We start from the raw sequence: 20,965 nt of genomic DNA on the forward strand, positions 1-20,965 counted from the left end.
GAGCTCATCGGTACAACCGAAGGAGTACTACCAAAGTGGTATCAAAAAAATGGACGGTCGTTATAATCGTCGTATCGCTCGTGAAGGGAACTATGTTGAATAATAAAAACGAATTTTGACAAAAAAATGTGTTTTTCTTTGTTAGACCGGGAACTTATCAGTCAACCTGTTAAAACTTCCTAACATCGTCTTCTAAATTGTAAGTTAGTCAATACGTAGAATATATTAGAAAAAAGGGGAAGTCTACAAATAATTACGAACCGATATGAACTTTTGTGCGACAATTAGAGAGCCACCAGTAAAATATGCGGGTTCAAATCGCTTTTTTTATACCCTCCACCATAGGATTGTTGTCCGTCTGTTGAAATCTCGCTAACTTCCCAACGAAACAAACTATCGCCTTGAAACTTGGCACAACTAGTTGTTATTGATGTTGGTCGGATGGTATTGCAAATAAGCCATATCGGTCCACTTTTACGTGAACGTAAAAGGGGTCCATATAAACGGACGCCCTGATTTGGGCCTCTAAGAGATGCATATTTCATCCGATCTGGCTGAAATTTGGTACATGGTGTTAGTATATGGTCTCTAATAACCAAGCAAAAATTTGACCACATCGGTCCATAATTATATATAGCCCCCGCATAAACCGATCCGGCTGAAATTTTGTACATAGTGTTGGCATATAGTCTCTATCCGGTTTAAATTCGGTTGGCATATGGTCTCGATCCGGTTTAAATTCGGTAACAACCATGCAAAAATTGGTCCATATCAGTCCATAATTATATATAACCCCCATATAAACCGATCCCTAGATTTGGCTTGCGGAGCCTCTAAGAGAACCAAATTTCATTCGATCCGGCTGAAATTTGGTACATGGTGTTAATATATGGTCTCTAATAACAATGCCAGAATTGGTCCATATCGGTCCATAATTATATATAGCCCCCATATAAACTGATCCCCAGATTTAACCTCCAGAGCCTCTTGGAGGGCAAAATTCATCCTATCCGGCTGAAATTTGGTACATGGTAATAGTATATGGTCTCCAATAACCATGCTAAAATAGGTCCATATCGGTTCATAATTATATATAGCCCCCATATAAACCGATCCCCAGATTTGACCTCCAAATCCTCTTGGAGGGGCAAAATTCATCCGATCCGGTTGAAATTTGGTACGTAGTATTAGTATATTGTCTCTAACAACCATGCCAGAATTGGTCCATATCGTTCCATAATTATATATAGCCCCCATATAAACCGATCCCTAGATTTGGCTTGCGAGCCTCTAAGATCTATAGTTATACATAGTCCCGAGATAAACCGATCCCCAATCAAAGAAAAATTGGCCCTTTTCGGTTCATAATCACGATTGCCACTCGAGGCAAAAATTATCTACCAAAATGTTATTGCCATAGAAAATTTTGTCAAAATTTTATATTTCTATAGAAAACTTTGTCAAAATTTTATTTCTATAGTAAATGTTGTCAACATTTTATTTCTATAGAAAATTTTTTCAGAATTGAATTTCTGTAGAAAATTTTGTCAAATTTTTATTTGACAAAAATTTTTATTTCTATAGAAAATTTATGAAGAACTTCTTAGTTGGAAAGGAATATTTTGCAAAATCTTCCAAAACATCAAAAATTCTACCAATCTACCAAACAGTAAAAAATCTGTCATTTTTGGTAGAATCGTGTTTATAATTCTTATATAGCCCCCATATAAAGCAACCCCCATATTTCAATTCTGGCTTTATAATTACAACACAAAAGTTCATATCTGTTCGTAATTATATCTTTCCTATATATATATACCGGTCAAGAACTGAATATTAATATTAATTAATATTAATCGGCCTTTGTTTTGCCTAATATATATTGCGCATGGACTAACTTACAATTTAGAAGATGATGTTAAGAAGTTTTAAGATGCCTTGCCACCGGCCGCAGTATAAGTTTCTACGCAATCCATGGTGGAGGGTACATAAGATTCGGCCTGGCCGAGCTTACGGCCGTATGCACTTGTTATATTATTTATACTTTATTAAAAAAGAAACACATCGAATTGTTAAAATTACAAAAAAAAACACCTCTTCATTACACGCCAGAAAATTAAGCGGAAATGGGGAATTTGTGCGCAACACGTACACAGTGTTATATTTTGTGGTCCCAAGGGCAGTTTTATTACTTAAACATTTAGAAACAAACTTTCGTTCATAAATACATGGTGACCCAACTCCTATTTGGAAGACGACCACCGGTCTCCTCACAGAAAAAAAATTCACAAAAAATTTTCCAATTAAAACTTTGAGTTTTAAAAAATATTCAACTAACAAATTTTTTAATTGAAACTAAAATCAATGGATTCTCAATTAAATTGGAAAATTCATATTGATAAAAAGTGCGAAGAACTAAATATTAAATACCGCAAACTAAGCTGGTTAATCGGAAAAAATTCAGTCCTGTCCACAGATAATAAACTCTTAATATATAAGCAAGCATTAAAACCAATGTGGCAAGCATTAAAACCAATTAAAAAAAAATTCACAAAAATTTTTCCAATTAAAACTTTGAGTTTTAAAAAATATTCAATTAACAAATTTTTTAATTGAAACAAAAATCAATCACAAAAATTAATAGAATCAATTAATTTTTTAATTGGACCAATTAATTTTTGTATTGAATTTTTTATTGATACTATCATTTCTGCGATTGAAGACATTTCAGTTAAAAAATTAATTGGATCAATTAATTTCGTGATTGAATCAGAAAAAAAAATTGTTGTGTGTTGCGATTGTGTTTCGAAATTTTTATTTTCGATTTTTAAATATTTAATAATTTAAAAATTTTTAATAGTTTTATTTATTTTTTTTTTCATAATAACTATTCAAAAAATTATTGGAAAATGCTATATTTTTGGATTTTCATTTTTTTTATGATTTTCTTAATTTTTTTTTTTTTTTTTGTTTTATAATAACTTGCCATACATTTTTTGAGGATTTTTGGGAATCAAAACATCCTAGTTTGGGGACAATATCTAGAATAGAATATTGGCAACACTGCTGGAAAGAGCCAGGAAAATGCTTTGCTTGCATGAAATTGTTTACATTTTTGATTTGATTTTCTCCTATGAAAATTCATTCCAAATTGTTGTTGTTTGTGAACAAAAACAAGTATATACAGCAGTAAGTTCGGCCGGGCCGAATCTTAAATACCCACCACCATGAACCAAATATTAGAGTTTCCTTTGAAATTTCAGGAGGGCTTGAGGGCTTGAGGACACTTCCCGAAGATAAATTTAAAAATTTCACCTATGAGGACTATATCAGATTCTGGATTTATAAGAACCATTTTTGTTTGAGTTTTAGAGGAATCATTAACATCTCTTGTAAGTGTGCAAGAAAATTATAAAATAACGTCTTGATTTGAAATCTTAAATCTGTAGATTTTCACCCGAGAAGTAAAATCTGGAAATTTTACATTGAGTTGAGCAATTTTCATGGTCAGGGCGCCTTCTATACCCTCAAGAAGTGAAGTCGGTCTATATGGAGGCATTACCAAAAGTACCGATAAAAACTTAATCCGATACACGTTTTGGTGAGCCTAAAATACCATAATATTTACAATTTCAAGCAAATCGGATAAAAACTACGGTTTCTAGAAACCCAAGGAGTTAAATCGGGAGATCGTTCTTATGGGGGCTATACTAAAATATGGACCGATATTCACCGTTTCCGGCACACCTCTTTATGGCCCGAAAATACACCTAGATTTCCAATTTCAGGCAAATTGGATAAAAACTACGGATTCTATAAGCCCAAGAAGTAAAGTCGGGAGATCGGTCTATATGGGGGCTATACCAAAACATGCACTGACACTCACCATTTTTGGCACACCTCAAGGTTCCAAAATACCTCTAGATTTTCAATTTCGCGCAAATTGGATGAAAACTACGGTTTCTATAAGCGAAAGACCCCAAATCGGGAGGTCGGTTTATATGGGGGCTATACCAAAACATGGACCGACACTCACCATTTTTGGCACACCTCTTCAAGGTTCCAAAATACCTCTAGATTTTCAATTTCGCGCAAATTGGATGAAAACTACGGTTTCTATAAGCGAAAGACCCCAAATCGGGAGGTCGGTTTATATGGGGGCTATACCAAACCATGGACCGACACTCACCATTTTTGGCACACCTCTTCAAGGTCCCAAAATACCTCCAGATTTTCAATTTCGCACAAATTGGATGAAAACTACGGTTTCTATAAGCGAAAGACCCCAAATCGGGAGGTCGGTTTATATGGGGGCTATACCAAAACATGGACCGACACTCACCATTTTTGGCACACCTCTTCAAGGTCCCAAAATATCTCTAGATTTTCAATTTCGCGCAAATTGGATGAAAACTACGGTTTCTATAAGCGAAAGACCCCAAATCGGGAGGTCGGTTTATATGGGGGCTATACCAAAACATGGCCCGATATAGCCCATCTTCGAACTTGACCTGCGCGCAGACAAAAGACGATTCTGTGCCAAATTTCAGGACGATAGCTCCATTATTGAATGCTGTAGCGTGATTACAACAGACAGCCAGACAGACAGAGAGACGGACAGACGGACATGCTTATATCGTCTTAGAATTTCTCCCTGATCAAGAATATATATACTTTACATAGTCGGAAATCGATATTTCGATGCGTTACAAACGGAATGACAAACTTATTATACCCCGTCACCATTCTATGGTGGTGGGTATAAAAAGCTACTTAAAATTTGTACCATTTGCAATCAATGGATCTGGTGACCCACTGCAAAACATCACTTTCTTCGAAAGCTCTTATATCGACAGAAAATACATACTCACACACATTAAGTGCATGTATGTGCAAATCCTTAAAATTTTAGTTTACAAAAGTAAAAGTAGCCATATCAGTACAATACAAACTCAACGATTCTGCATATGGAAGAAATGCAAACAAAAATATTCTCCATAACTCTTGACATTTTCCATGTGAAGTGATTTGCTGTAAATGTTTTCCTATTTTCCTGTAGTCAAACCTCTTGATAGGGGTCATATGGCTTGAGAATCATAAAAGAAAAATAAATCACAATTACTTGATGTTGCTGCTCTTATGCCCTGTTTTAATGGAAATGGGTTAAACAAAAGAGGAGAAAAAAAACAAAGTAAAAGCCTACATTTCCTGTACTATTGAAATAAGTTTAAAGGATTCATTTCTCTAAAGGCTTCATAGCAAATGGAAGCTTTTAGAAAAAAAAAAATAAAGAATGAGAGAATGGAAAATGGAAAATCTTGAATATATTTTTATTCCTTTGGCCTTTTATGATATTACAAGAAGGCAACGAAACGACGAATGATATCCCTCCATAAATAAAAATAACAAAAACACGCACGATACACCCTCATTCGTATACCAACTAAGGGGACGCTTGCGTGTTTTTTTTTTTTTTTTTGTTGCAATGCTCTAATATCTTGGGAGTCCTCGTTTGTTTGGGAAATCTTTAGCCTTTTTGATTTTCCACTCTTGCCAGGAAATGCTCGTACTCAACTATTTGTCTTATATTTCTACTTTTGATCCAAACACTTTCACTTCACACAGGATCACACGAAATCCCTTCCAGTTTCCTTCAACAAAAAACAAAATATGAGCCCTAACATAGAACAAAATACTGCAGCTGCATGGCTTTTCGTGGAATACTAGGGGTAAATCCAAAGGGAAACTGCGGGGCACATCTAATGTGTAATAGCTTTGGCTAAACTTTGTTTTTGAGCACATGTCAACCCAAATGGTACTTGGAAATGTTTTAGAACAATGTCGCAATTGTTGCCATGTCATGGATGACATTAACGCATTTGTCAGGATATACGAGAGCCATTGGAAATTTGAGAAATGCTGAAAAGATAACTTGGGGTGGGTCAAATTCTACAAATATGCAATAAAGAACGTAGTCGTGGTCCTATTAGAGGATTCCAAAAATATTATTCAGAAGATTAACTTGGCTAGCGTATAATATTTTCATTGGAAAAATATCGAAAACACAAAAATTTAAAAAAAGTCGAAATCTTCGAAGATTCCAAAAATATGAAAATTATGCGAGCAACTCAAAAAAAATCGGAAAATCTGTTTTTCCAATTTTCGCAAAAAAAACCAAAAAAAATATTCTTTCCAATTTCAAATTAATAATTTCGAAAAGAGTCGAAAAAGTGAATTTTCCGCATTTCCACCGGAAACCCCAAAAAAATAGTCTTTTTAAAATAAAACAAGTATATACGGCCGTAAGTTCGGCCAGGCCGAAGCTTATGTACCCTCCATCATGGATTGCGTAGAAACTTCTTCTAAACACTGCCATCCACAAACCTCCTAACACCATCTTCTAAATTGTATGTAAGTCCATACGTGGTATATATTAAATCAAACAAGATCGATCCAATACGTATATAATTCAGTTTGACAACGTAGACATAAAATTTTGACAAAATTTTCTACAGAAATAAAATTTTAACAAAATTTTCTATAGAAATAAAATTTTCACAAACTTGTCTATAGAAATAAACTTTTGACAAAATTGTCTATATAGAAATAAAATCTTGGTAGATTATTTTTGGCTCGAGCGGCAACCATGATTATGAACCGAATAAAATTTGAACAAAATTTTCTATAGATATAAAATTTTGACAATGATGAAAATTTTATTATGAACCGAATAAAATTTTAACAAAATTTTCTCTAGAAATAAAATTTTGCCAAAATTTTCTATAGAAATAAAATTTTGACAAAATTTTCTATAGAAATAAAATTTTGACAAAATTTTCTATAGAAATAAAATTTTGGTAGACTATTTTTGGCTCAAGTGGCAACCATGATTATGAACCGATATGGACCAATTTTTGTGTGATTGGACCAATTTGGTATGGTTGTTAACGACCATATACTAAGACCACGTTCCTAATTTAAACCGGATCGGATGAATTTTGCTCCTCCAAGAGGCTCCGGAGGTCAAATCTGGAGAACGTTTTATATGGGGGCTATATATAATTATGGACAGATATGGACCAATTCTGGCACGCTTGTTAAAGATCATATACTAACACCATGTTCCAAATTACAACCGGATTGGATGACATTTGCTTCTCTTGGAGACTTCGCAAGCCAAATCTGGAGACCGGTTTATATGGGGTCTATATATAATTATGGACCGATGTGGACTAATTTTTGCATGGTTATTAGAGACCATATAGCAACATCATGTACCGAATTTCAGGCGGATCGGATGAAATTTGCTTCTCTTTGAGGCTGCGCAAGCCCAATCTGGGGATCGGTTTATATGGGGGCTATATATAATTATGGACCGATGTGGACCAATTTTTGCATGATTGTTAGAGACCATATACCAACACCATGTACCAAATTTCAGCCGAATCGGATGAAATTTGCTTCTCTTAGAGGGTCTGCAAGCCAAATCTGAGGGTCCCTTTATATGGGGGCTATACGTAAAAGTGGACCGATATGGCCCATTTTCCATACCGTCCGACCTACAGCGATAACAACTACTTGTGCCAAGTTTCAAGTCGATAGCTTGTTTCGTGCGGAAGTTAGCATGATTTCAACAGACGGACGGACGGACGGAGGGACGGACGTGCTTAGATCGACTCAGAATTTCACCACGACCCAGAATATATATACTTTATGGGGTCTTAGAGCAATATTTCGATGTGTTACAAACGGAATGACAAAGTTAATATACCCCCATGCTATGATGGAGGGTATAAAAAAAAACAACAAGTATATACGGTCGTAAGTTCGGCTAGGCCGAATCGTATGTATCCTCCACCATGGATTGCGTAGAAACTTCTACTAAAGACGGTCATCCACAATTAAATTACTTGGGTTGCGGCCGATGTCAAGCCATCTTAAAACTTCCTAACATCAGGGAAGAAATAATTACGAACCGATATGCACTTTTGTGCTGTAATTATAGAGCCAGATTTGATATATGGGGATCGCTTGTTATGGGGGCTATAAGCAATTATGAACACGAGTCTACCAAAAATGAAAAAAATATTGATAAAATTTTCAATCGAAATAAAATTTTGACAAAATTTTCAATCGAAATAAAATTTTGAAAAAATTTTCAATTAAAATAAAATTTTGACAACATTTTCAATCGTAATAAAATTTTGACAAAATTTTCTCTATGAATAAAATTTTTAGAAAAATTTTTATAGAAATAAAATTTCGACAAAATTTTCTCTATGAATAAAATTTTTACAAAAATTTTTATAGGAATAAAGTTTTGACAAAATTTTTAATAGAAATAAAATTTTGGCAAAATTTTCGATAGAAATAAAATGTTGACAAAATTTTCTGTAGAAATAAAATGTTGACAAAATGTTCTATAGAAATAAAATTTCGACAAAATTTTCTCTAGGAATAAAATTTCGACAAAATTTTCTCTAGGAATAAAATTTTGACAAAATTTTCTATAGAAATAAAATTTTGACAAAATTTTCTATAGAAATTAAATTTGGAGAACATTTTCGATAGAAATAAAATTTTGACAAAATTTTCCATAGAAATAAAATTTTGACAAAATTTTCCATAGAAATAAAATTTTGACAAAATTTTCAATCGAAATAAAATTTTGACAAATTTTTCAATCGAAATAAAGTTATGACAAAATTTTCAATCAAAATAAAATTTTGACAAAATTTTCTATATAAATAAAATTTTGACAAAATTTTCTATATAAATAAAACTTTGACAAAAATTTATGTAGAAATAAAATTTTGACAAAAACTTCTATAAAACTAAAATTTTGACAAAATTTTTTATAGAATAGAAAATTGTGACAAAATTGTTAGAAATTAAATTTTGACAAAATTCTCTATATGAATAAAATTTTGACAAAATTTTCTATAGAAAAAAATTTTGACAAATTGCCCGGTTCTTTACTTTAAAAATTTTGGTTTTGATTCCGAGCCAAAGAAGCGGAGAATACATGTAAGGATACTTTTAAGGCACAATTCACTTATAAATTTAGGTTTTGTGTTCTTGCTTCTTGGAAGCAAATTTAAATTTTTCGTTTTTTTCAGCTTTTTTTCTTCATATGCTATCAAAGTCGTTTAAAAACGAGTTAACGACAACTTTATTTTCCAAATTCAGACTAGATTTCCACTAGAAATTATGTTATGTTTCAAGTAAAAAACGTCTTTAAAATAAAGTTTTTGCTCTGTAGTCAAGATGCAAAAAGACAACAAATTTAAAGACAATTTTATAAATTTTAAAGAATTTTTTCTGAATTTTGAAAGTCAAGTTGACCTTACTCCCAAAAAATTTGTCTTTCATGTTATGATACCCATTTTTAAGTCAAATCACTTAATTATAAGGAGAATACGACTTCATTGAAAAGTTTATCGAATTTTGGACAAAGGAAAAAACTTTATATTAGAGAAATGCGTCTTTTATGCTAAGCAAAATTTGCATTCGTATTTTAAGGACATGAAATCTTTGGCCTGACGACAATATTTTTATCTGTGTAGACACAGTTAGAATCGTAATTATACTCTCTGTGCGGGAGCCACCGTGGTGCAATGGTAAGCATGCCCGCCTTGCATACACAAGGTCGTGAGTTCGATTCCTGCTTCGACCGAATACCAAAAAAAGTTTTACAGTGGTGGATTATCCCACCTCAGTAATGCTGGTGACATTTCTGAGGGTTTCAAAGCTTCTCTAAGTGGTTTCACTGCAATGTGGAACGCCGTTCGAACTCGGCTAAAAACAGGAAGTCCCTTGTCATTGAGCTTAACATGGAATCGGGCAGCACTCAGTGAAAAGAGAGAAGTTCGCCAATGTGGTATCACAATGGACTGAATAGTCTAAGTGAGCCCGATACATCGGGCTGCCACCTAACCTAACCTACTCTCTGTGCCAAATATCACGTAAATCGAGGTAAAATTCTGTTATCTAAATCTGAACCGATTCCTTCCAAAATCAATAGGGTTCTATTTTGACCCAAAATACATGCCTTACCAAATTTGTAGTCGATTGGACTAAAACTGCGACCTGGACTTTGATCATAAAAAGGTGTTCACAGACAGACGGTCTTGGCTAGATCGACTCAGTAGTCCACCCTGAGCATAATTGCCAACGACCCTATGTGTCTATCTTGTCTCCTTCTGGGTGTTGCAACGATATGCACTAACTTATAATAAAGTGTTCCACAGTGTGGCGCAGGGTATAAAAAAAATATTAAACCCAACACCGGTTTAATTATCCTACACAATAACATCTGCTTATTATGGCACAATTTGCTCTAAATATAACCACACCAACCAATGTTGGCTTTATTCCAACATTATTGAAAATATGCTTATTAAATACAGCTTTTAAGAGTAATTAAAACCGATTTTAATTGCAACCAATATTTAATAGCTGACAAAATATTGGCTTACTAAATAGATAAGTTTTTTGCAATAAATTTTTTAAAATGTACGTTAATGCGTAATTTTCCAAAAAGTCTATTAAATTGTAATCCCTTTATAATCCTCCTTCATATATCTAAGTCTATAAGTCTACATACTACACTATATTGTTCACTAAAACTAGAATAAACCCCCTCGTCTGTGTGTGTGTGTGATATGGCATTGAATTACCAGCCATCAAATAGCACTTTGATATGAAAATAAAATGGGTATAGTGTGTCAGGAAATGAACGACATCAAAACAGCGAGTCATCTAGCCATCCGCCATCATTAAATGTGTTGGCATTTGCATTAGTACACATGTGTATTGTGTATAGAGAATATATTTGTTAAAGGTAATATAGTCTGAAAGAATAGAAAAGAAAAAACCCTTGTACAACTAAAAAAAAACACATTATCGGTTTTAGAGAGCCAGAGCCAGAACAAATGCATATGAAAAGGAAGGAGAATGGCTCTTAGAGGACATGCAAATCCGACAAGTACAACATACTTATTGTTAAAAGCCTATTTAAAGGCTTTTAAAAATAAGCCTCACAAAACAGGAGCATACTTCAAGGCGCTTTGCGCAAAATACTCACATGTACGAGTATACAAACAAAAAAACCCTCATACACTCGCATACAAACTTGGGGGGAATTTAAAGCCAGCTTATACATCACCTCACACATGGATAGCATGAAAGCGAATAACTGCCAACAAGGATTTAAAAGCCTTAGTGAGAAAAAATATTTCAAGTTATGCTAGCTCCTTTTGTTAACTCTTTGATGATTTCTCAGAAATCTACACTCCCTCTCCCACACCAACTCCCTCTAGCTACCATTCCTCCCACTTGCGTTTATTCGATGGTTGACATGCAAATCTAGGGAAAAATAAAAAAAGTGTTGCCATTTTGTTGAAACAAAACGATTTCACGATTTCATAACAACAACAAAAACACCAACAAAACACTTAAAGCCCATCAACCAAAGCCATTTCAACAACAACAATAACAAAAACCCTCACCTCCTCATTTGCAATTGTCCTAGTAGCTATAGTAGAATACAAAACACAAAAACACTGCCAATTTTCTATTAACCCACATCTAAAAGTGTAAAAGAGAGAAAGCGGGAGCAAAAAGACGGCTTCTTTTTTATTTGGCCACTTTTTTTTCTCGCAAAAATATATGTGTACATTTATTGCCATTTTTCGTTTCATTTCATTACGTATGCCCTCCATCACCTTTCTCACTCATCCATATCAATTGACTAACTTCTGAATAGAATCTCATAGTCATACACAATCGGAGAAACATATGTGGGTGGTGTGTGTATGTATGTGCGTGTGTATTTACAGCCAAGTAAGTGTGAATATGGTTTAAATGTGAAAATAACTGCAAAACAAACAAATGCACAGCCACACACATACATACACGTATGTATTTCTTCTACCAACAATCTCCCTCACTAATTGTAAAGCTGAGAGTCACAATAAGACAACATCAGAGTTGGATAGAGACAGTAAGAAGACATTCACATAGACATAAGTATTTACGCAGGTATTTGTTTACAATACTCAAGAATTCTCATTTACAGAGTCATATATAAACATTAGGGTAGATTGGAAATGGAGGCAATGAGTGATGGATGGCATCACTGTTCCCACAGTTGGTAAAATTCTACCAATCTTAGAGGTACTTCACAAATTTTTTATAAAAATAAAATTTTGACAAAATTTTCTACAAAAATAAAATTTTGACAAAATTTTCTACAGAAATAAACTTTTGACAAATTTTCTATAGAAGTAAAATTTTGACAAAATTTCCTATAGAATTAAAAAAAAACAAATTCTGTAAAAATAAAATTTTGAAATAAATGTTCTATAGAAATACAATTTTGACAACATTTTCTATAGAAATAAAATTCTGACAAAATTTTCTATAGAAATAAAATTTTCAAAAATTTTCTATAGTTTTAAAATTTTGACAAAATTTTCTATAGATATAAAATTTTGATATAATTTTCTATAGAATTAAATGCGGAAAAAACAAATAAAATTTTGCCACAATTTTCTATAAAATAAAATTTTGACAAAATTTTCTCTTTAAATAATAGTTTTACAAAATTTTTATAGAAATAAAATTTTGACAAAAATTTCTATAGAAATAACATTTTGACAAAATTTTCTAAAGAAATAAAATTTTGACAAAATTTTCTATAAAAATAAAATTTTGACAAAATTTTCTATAGAAATAAAATTTTGACAAAATTTTCTATAGAAATAAAATTTTGACAAAATTTTCTATAGAATCTAAATTTTGACAAAAGTTTCTATAGAAATAAAATTTTCAAAAAATTCTCTACAAAAATAAAATTTAGACAAAATTTTGTATAGATATAAAATTTTGACAAAATTTTCCATAGATATAAAATTTTGACAAAATTTTCTATAGACATAAAATTTTGACACAATTTACTACAGAATCTACATTTTGAAAAAAGTTTCTATAGAAATAAAATTTTGACAATATTTTCTATAGAAATAAAATTTTAACAAAATTTTCTATAGAAATAAAATTTTGACAAAATTTTCTATAGAAATAAACTTTTGACAAATTTTCTATAGAAATAAAATTTTGACGAAATTTTCTATAGAATAAAATGTCAAAAAAAAACAAATTCTATAGAAATAAAATTTTGACAACATTTTCTATAGCAATAAAATTTTGACAAAATCTTCTATAGAAATAAAATTTTCGCATGTTTTCAATAGTTTTAAAATTTTGACACAATTTTCTATAGAATCCAAATTTTGACAAAAGTTTCTATAGAAATAAAATTTTGACACAATTTGCTATAGAAATAAAATCTTGACAAAAATTTCTATAGAAATAAAATTTTGACAAAATTTTTTATAGAAATAAAATTTAGACAAAACTTTCTATAGAAATAAAATTTTAACAAAACTATCTATAGAAGTAAAATTTTGACAATGTTTTCTATAGAAATAAAATTTTGACAAAATTTTCTAAAGAAATAAAATTTTGACAAAATTTTCTATAGAAATAAAAATTTGAGAAAATTTTCCATAGAAATAAAATTTTGACAAAATTTTCAATAGCAATAAAAATGTTTACAAAATTCTTTACAAAAAATAAAACTTTAACAAAATTTTCTATAAAAATAAAATTTTGCAATAATTTTCTATAAAAATAGAACTTTGCAAAATTCTTCCATAGAAATTAAATTTTGACAAAATTTTGCAAAAATTTTCTACAAAAAATAAAACTTTGCAAAAATGTCCTATAGAAATAAACATTTTCTATAAAAATTTTCTATAGAAATAAAATTTTGAAAAAAAAATTCTATAGAAATTAAAGTTTGCAAAAAAATTCTATAGGAGTAAAATTTTGCATTTCTTTAGAAATATAATTTTGACAAAATTTTCTATACAACTAAAATTTTGCAATAATTTCTTTAGAAATATATTTTTGACAACATTTTCTATAGAAATAAAATTTTGACAAAAATGTTCTTTACAAATAAAATTTTGACAAAACTTTCCATAGAAATAATATTTTGACAAAATTTTCTATAGAGAGAAAAGTTTCCATTGAAATAAAATTTTGAGAAAATTTTCCATAGAAACACAACTTTGATTGACAAAATTTTCTATAGAAATGAAGTTTCGACAAAATTAGATTTTTTCGTTGGGTTTGGCTTTTTGGTTGAAATCGTGTGATTGCTTCCTATTTGGCTAGAAAGCTAGACAATCCCAGCAAAAAAAGCGTCACCAAAAAGTAGTGAAAAAGTTCTTTTTGGATCCGGAAGTGGTGCAAAATTGGCGCAGAAGCGATGAATTTAACATGGGCTTGTCATAGGACGGATGTCCACCATTTTAACAGCCGTTGCACTGAATTTGCATCACTTCTTAAGATGAAGTTCCACAAAAATGCAAGAGCTCACCGATGCACCAAAAAAATTCGTATGGAAAGAGCCAAACAAAATGATCGGGTTTACTTGCAAAAGAGGCCAAATGAAAATTTACACCGTTGATGGGCCACAAGAACTCCAACGCCACCGATGGCAATGGTGTCGGTCGCCTTAAGGTCCGATGGTCACACCCATTTCGTATTCATCGGTCAAAACTAAATATCGAATATTATCAGGAAAAGCCCTATGAACAGTATTGAAGCCCTGGGCAGATATAAACATTCCAACAGGACAGGAGCACTATCACACTCAACACCCGTCAAGAATGACTTAAAATGGAGATTTCTCGCTTCATTTCTACCGCACAATAGCCAGCAAAATTTTCGGATCTCAATCCGTTGGACTTTAGCGCTTGGCATATTTTGAAGAGTAAAGTTCCCACTAAAAAATACCAAAGTGCTGATCATCTCAAGCAGGCACTTAGCCTGGAATGGGCCAATTTACCGCATATCCACTTTCGTACAGCGAATGATGGTTTGTCGTCTGTTTGAAAGAGAAATTTTGTGCCACAGTTAATCGAATTGTCTTTTAAATCAAAATGATTCTAAAATTGGATATTATTTCCGAAATTTTAGTATGTCCCACTTGCATACAACAGGCCATGGGTTCAATCCCAGCTTCAACCGAACACCAAAAAGTTTTTGAGCATTCAGTATTGTTGGGTTTCAAAGCTTCTCTAAGTGGTTTCACTAGAACTCCGTTCGAACGCAGCTATAAAAAGGATGTCCCTTGTCATTGAATTCAACATGGAATCGGATAGCTCTCAGCGATAAGAGAGAAGTTCACCACTTGTGGTAGTACAATGGACCGAATATTCTAATAACGGGATGTCACTATATCTAACCTAACTCTTACTCGAGTCTTTGCTAGGCTTCAGTAGTGGAATCACCCAACCCATTTTTCAGACATCGAGTATAATGACTGATTCCAAGGACACATTAAGGAGTCTGGTTAAGTACTCCCAACTCCCATTATTCTCGGATGCTGCAGTAGTAGCATAATTCGGCTGGTATGTTGTTCGCTCGGAGGCCACAAATGCGCCTAATGAATCTCCATTTCGCCCTATCACACTGGGAATGCTCAACAAGCGTTGGGTTGAAGTTCCAGGGAGCTCTTACTGTTGACCACAATTTACCAGTGTCAATGCCTAGGTTACATAGCTTCATGTGCTCTAACCATATGTTCCGTTTGTGCTCGTCGATTATTTTACTAATGACTGGATTCAGCTCCCTGATTCTTGGATCAGCAGGGTTAGCACTACGGCATTCATTGCGATTGTCTGCGAGTCCCTCCGCTTTTGCTGAGAATTTCGGCAGAGTGAACTATAAAGGGTGATACGGTCAAAATTTGGTCAATATAAACTTGACGTATTTCTTTCAATTTTGCATTTAAAAAACCTGAACACCCCTCATTTTGAAGGTGTGTGTGTGTAGAATGTTGCTCCTATTTTGATTTTGGAATTCACTCTTCAGTTGTCAAAATGCCGTCCAAGCAAGAAGAGCAGCGCATCAAAATTTTGCTCGCGCATCGCGAAAATCCGAGCTACTCGCACGCAAAGCTGGCAAAATCGCTAAAAGTTGCGAAATCAACCGTTACAAATGTAATTAAAGTGTTTGGGGAACGTTTGTCGACAGCCAGGAAGTCTGGATCGGGGGGAAATCGAAAACCGGAAGCCACTGAGACGACAAAGAGAGTTGCCGGTAGTTTCAAGCGAAACCCTAACCTCTCTCTCCGAGATGCCGCAAAAAGCTGGGTGTATCGTCTACAACCGTGCATCGAACCAACCGTGCATCGAGCCGGACTATCGACTTACAAGAAGGTAGCGACTCCAAATCGCGATGATAAACAAAGTACGACGGTTTGGCAAGCCATCTGTACCTGTGGCTTGAAAAGCAGCATTTTCATAGCTTCCGGGACTGTCAACCAAGAAATTTACGTGAAAGAGTGTTTGAATAAACGTCTGTTGCCTTTCCTGAAGAAACACGGTTATTCCGTACTATTTTGGCCGGATTTGGCATCTTGCCATTACGGTAAAAAGGCCATGGAGTGGTACGCCGCCAACAATGTGCAGGTAGTTCCCAAGGACAAGAACCCTCCCAACACGCCAGAGCTCCGCCAAATTGAGAAATACTGGGCTATTGTCAAGCGGAACCTAAAGACCAAAAAAACTGCTAAGGACGAGCAGCAGTTCAAGGCAAACTGGCTTTCTGCGGCGAAGAAGGTGGACAAGGTGGCTGTACAAAATCTGATGGCAGGTGTCAAGCGTGAGGTCCGGCAATTCGGATTTGGAAAAGCGAAAGCCTAACTGAATATTTTTCCTGAATGTATACTAATTGAACTTGAAAAAGAAATTTAATTTGATTTTTTAAATAAACCATTGCACCGATTTACACGCGTTTTCCCTTGACCAAATTTTGACCGTATCACCCTTTAACAACCATGCAAAAATTGCTCTATACCGGTCCTAATTATATATAACCCCCATTTAAACCGATCACCAGATTTGACCTACGGAGCTCTTGGAGATTTGGCCGCTTACACCTATGCCAAAATTGGCCCATATCGATCTATAGTTATATATAGCCGATCCCTAAAAATAATCTACCAAAATTTTATTACTATACAAAATTTTGTCAAAATTTTATTACTTTACAAAATTTTGTCAAAATTTTATTTCTATAGAAAATTTTGTCAAAATGTTATTTCTATAGAAAATTTTGTCAAAATTTTATTTCCATAGAAAATTTTTTCAAAATTTTAGTTTCATAAAAATTTTGTCAAACTGAATTATATACATATTTAATAGGCCTTTACTTTGAATATATACCCCGCATGGACTAACTTACAATTGAGAAGACGGTGTTAAGAAGTTTTAAAATACCTTGCCATCGGTAAGTGTTACCGCAACCCAAGTAATTCGATTGTGGATGACAGTATTTCGTAGAAGTTTCTACGCAATCCATGGTGGAGGGTACATAAGAGTCGGCCTGGCCGAACTTACGGCCGTATGTACTTGTTTTGTTTAGAAAACAATCTTCTCTTCCATTCCCTTAATCAATCATTCCAGCTGACTACTCTTTTTTCATAATTAAGTAATCGATGAAAAAGATGCACATTTGTATGCCTTTGTATGAAGAACTATAAAAATTAATTAATTAATAAGGCGAATTATTTTTTATTATTTTCTTATTTATTTAATTTTCTAATAAGTGCAGCTTTAAATGTCAATCTTATATAGGATCATTGATATTCAATATTTTTCGCATTTCATTTCTCTTCTCTTTAATATTCTACAATAGATTCTCTTTGTCTCCGATGGTGGCTCTATCTCCCAGCCACTGTGCATCTTCCCACTTTTTCTCTCAATCCACTCTAATACACCTACACAGAGGTATGTCGAATCCATAAACACAAACTCAATCTCAAAAACATCTCCTCTCCTCTCGAGAAACTCACATAGCATACGCTCCTGCACTCCCCATGTACTCATCTTGAATAAGCCCCAGACACAGTTTGCTTTGGATTCATACTCCGCAGTTTTCTTTTTCATTTTTTTCTTGTGCGATTTTCATTTGCCTCCTTCCAGGATTTTCCCTATTTTTATGGGACTCTCATATAATTTTTTTTTTGCCAACATTATTTTAAGAGTCTGAGAGTAGAATCATCGTTCGTTTGCTCCATCATAAGGACCTCAATACCGTGAGGTATTTTCGAACTTTTTTTCTTTTCCTTTTTTATTATATGCCATTATATTTCTTGTTGTTGATTTCATCTTAGAATACTTCTACTTGGTCCTTTACATTCCCATTCGGTTTTTTGCTGTTTGCTGCTCTATAAAGGTCCTCATTTTCTTTAGATATTTGTGCAGATTTCATATCTCGTTTGTGTTTTTTTTTTGTGTTGCCAGAGATTTTTATTTATTAAAGAAAGGCACCGTGTGCTCAGGTGTCTTGGCTTTTGCCATGACACAGAACAGCAGGAGTACAAAAATATAGAAGGCAAAAACCACAGCAATCATGGCATTAAAGATTTTCCATGAAAAGTAATAAAACAACTAGAGCGTTGAGGGCGAAAAAAAAGAACTCGCAACAATAAAAGCAACAACTTTGGCTAGGCGACTACACGTGCACGCTATCTCAAGCACAGCGAAAGGAGTGATGTGAGTTGAGTTGAGCATCGTCTCATGGTAAAACTTTATAGTTATCTTAGATGTGTGGCCTTTCGAAAATACGCGAAGGAAGCAAAAGAAAATCCAATTATATTTACTCTTTTGATTGGGGTTAAATATTGAGGTTGACAAAAGTAGAATTATTGCTTTCAAAAGATTCACAATGTTTGAATTTTCTTTTTATCAAATTGAGATTTTATCCTAAACATAAAGTATTTTGGTGAATTTGTTATCTCACATTAAGTTTTCCGAATTTTAGCGGGTATAAAAGGACAAATAAAAATTTTAAAATTTAAAAACCCAGCAAAAAAGGTACTTTCAAAAAAAGTAGTTTGAATTCCCAATTTGTGATCTGGAAGTTGTGCCAATTTCGAACTGCCTCAATGAATTTTGCATGCGATTGTCATAGGATGGAAATACTCAATGTTTGGATTCTTTGCATTGCGTTAGAACCTATGCCTTGGAAGATCATTTGTATGAAGAAATTTCAAAAAAACAAAAACAAAACATATCCACCATTTTTTATTTTTATCAATATTTATTTTATTATACTTTTGTTTTCTTATTATTTAATTTTTTTCGCTCCACTGTTGCCACAGATCAAAGAACTTTACAACAAAATGATGTTTTGGTAGATTTCGCATAATATTCCTCTCCATCTAGGATGTACTTAAATTTTCTATAGACATACAATTTTGACAAAATTTTCTACAGAAATAGAATTTTGAAAAAATCTTCTATAGAAACAAAATTTTCTATTGAAATAAAATTTTGACATAATTTTCTCTATAAACAAAATGTTCTATAGAAATAATAATTTGACAAAATTTTCTATGGGAATAAAATTTTGATAAAATTTTCTATGGAAATAACATTTTGACAAAATTTTCTATAGAAATAAAATTTTGACAAAATTTTCTAACGAAATAAAATTTTGACAAAATTTTCTATAGAAATAAAATTTTGACAAAATTTTCTATATAAATAAAATGTTGACAAAATTTTCTATAGAAATAAAATTTTGACAAAATTTTCTATAGAAATAAAATATTGACAAAATTTTCTATAGAAATAAAATTTTGACAAAATTTTCTATAGAAATAAAATATTGACAAAATTTTTTATAGAAATAAAATTTTGAAAAAATTTTCTATGCAAATAACATTTTGACAAAGTTTGCAATAGAAATAAAATGTTGACAAAATTTCTTATAGAAATAAAATTTTGACAACATTTTCTCAATAAACAAAATGTTAACAAAATGTTCTATAGAAACAGAATTTTGACAACATTTTCAACACAAATAAAATTTTGACAAAATTTGCAACAGAAAAAAAAATTATGACAAAATTTTTTATAGAAATAAAATTTTGACAAAATTTTTTATAGAAATAAAAATTTGACAAAATTTTCTATGGAAATAAAATTTTGACAAAATTTTCTATAGAAATAAAATTTTGACATAGTTTGCAATAGAAATAAAATTATGACAAAATTTTTTATAGAAATAAAATTTTGACAACATTTGCTATTGAAATAAAATGTTGACAACATTTTCTATGGAAATAAAATTTTGACAAATTTTTTTATAGAAATAAAATTTTGCAAAAATTTTCTATTCAAATAAAATTTTGACAAAATTTTCTATACAAATAAAATTTTGACAAAGTTTGCAATAGAAAAAAAATTTTGACAACATTTTCTATAGAAATAAAATGTTGACAAAATTTTCTACAGAAATAAAAATTTGACAACATTTTCTATAGAAATAAAATTTTGACAAAATTTTCTATAGAAATAAAATTTTGACAAAATTTTCTATAGAAATAAAATTTTGACAAAATTTTCTATAGAAATACAATATTGACCAATTTTTTTATAGAAATAAAATTTTGAAAAAATTTTCTATCCAAATAAAATTTTGACAAAATTTGCTATACAAATAACATTTTGACAAAGTTTGCACAAGAAATAAAATTATGACAAAATTTTTTATAGAAATAAAATTTTGACAAAATTTTCTATAGAAATAAAACGTTGACAAAATTTTCTATAGAAATAAAATGTTTACAAAATTTTCTATAGAAATAAAATGTTGACAAAATTTTCTATAGAAATAAAATGTTTACAAAATTTTCTGTAGAAATAAAATGTTGACAAAATTTTCTATAGAAATGCAATTTTGAAAAAATTTTCTATTCAAATAAAATTTTTACAAAATTTTCTATACAAATAAAATGTTGACAAAGTTTGCAATAGAAATAATATTATGACAACATTTTTTATAGAAATAAAATTTTGACACAATTTTTTTTATAGAA

The 20,965-nt window shown here is 31.9% G+C and overlaps 1 protein-coding gene across 1 annotated transcript in view; it reads right to left on the reverse strand.

Annotated features, from left to right (window-relative positions):
* The window catches only part of SP2353 (EGF like, fibronectin type III and laminin G domains protein pikachurin), a 348,551-nt gene that overhangs the window by 304,201 nt on the left and 23,385 nt on the right, over positions 1 to 20,965 (reverse strand).

The sequence above is a fragment of the Haematobia irritans genome, chromosome 5, assembly GCF_050003625.1.
Source record: "Haematobia irritans isolate KBUSLIRL chromosome 5, ASM5000362v1, whole genome shotgun sequence".
Classification (NCBI taxonomy): domain Eukaryota; kingdom Metazoa; phylum Arthropoda; class Insecta; order Diptera; family Muscidae; genus Haematobia; species Haematobia irritans.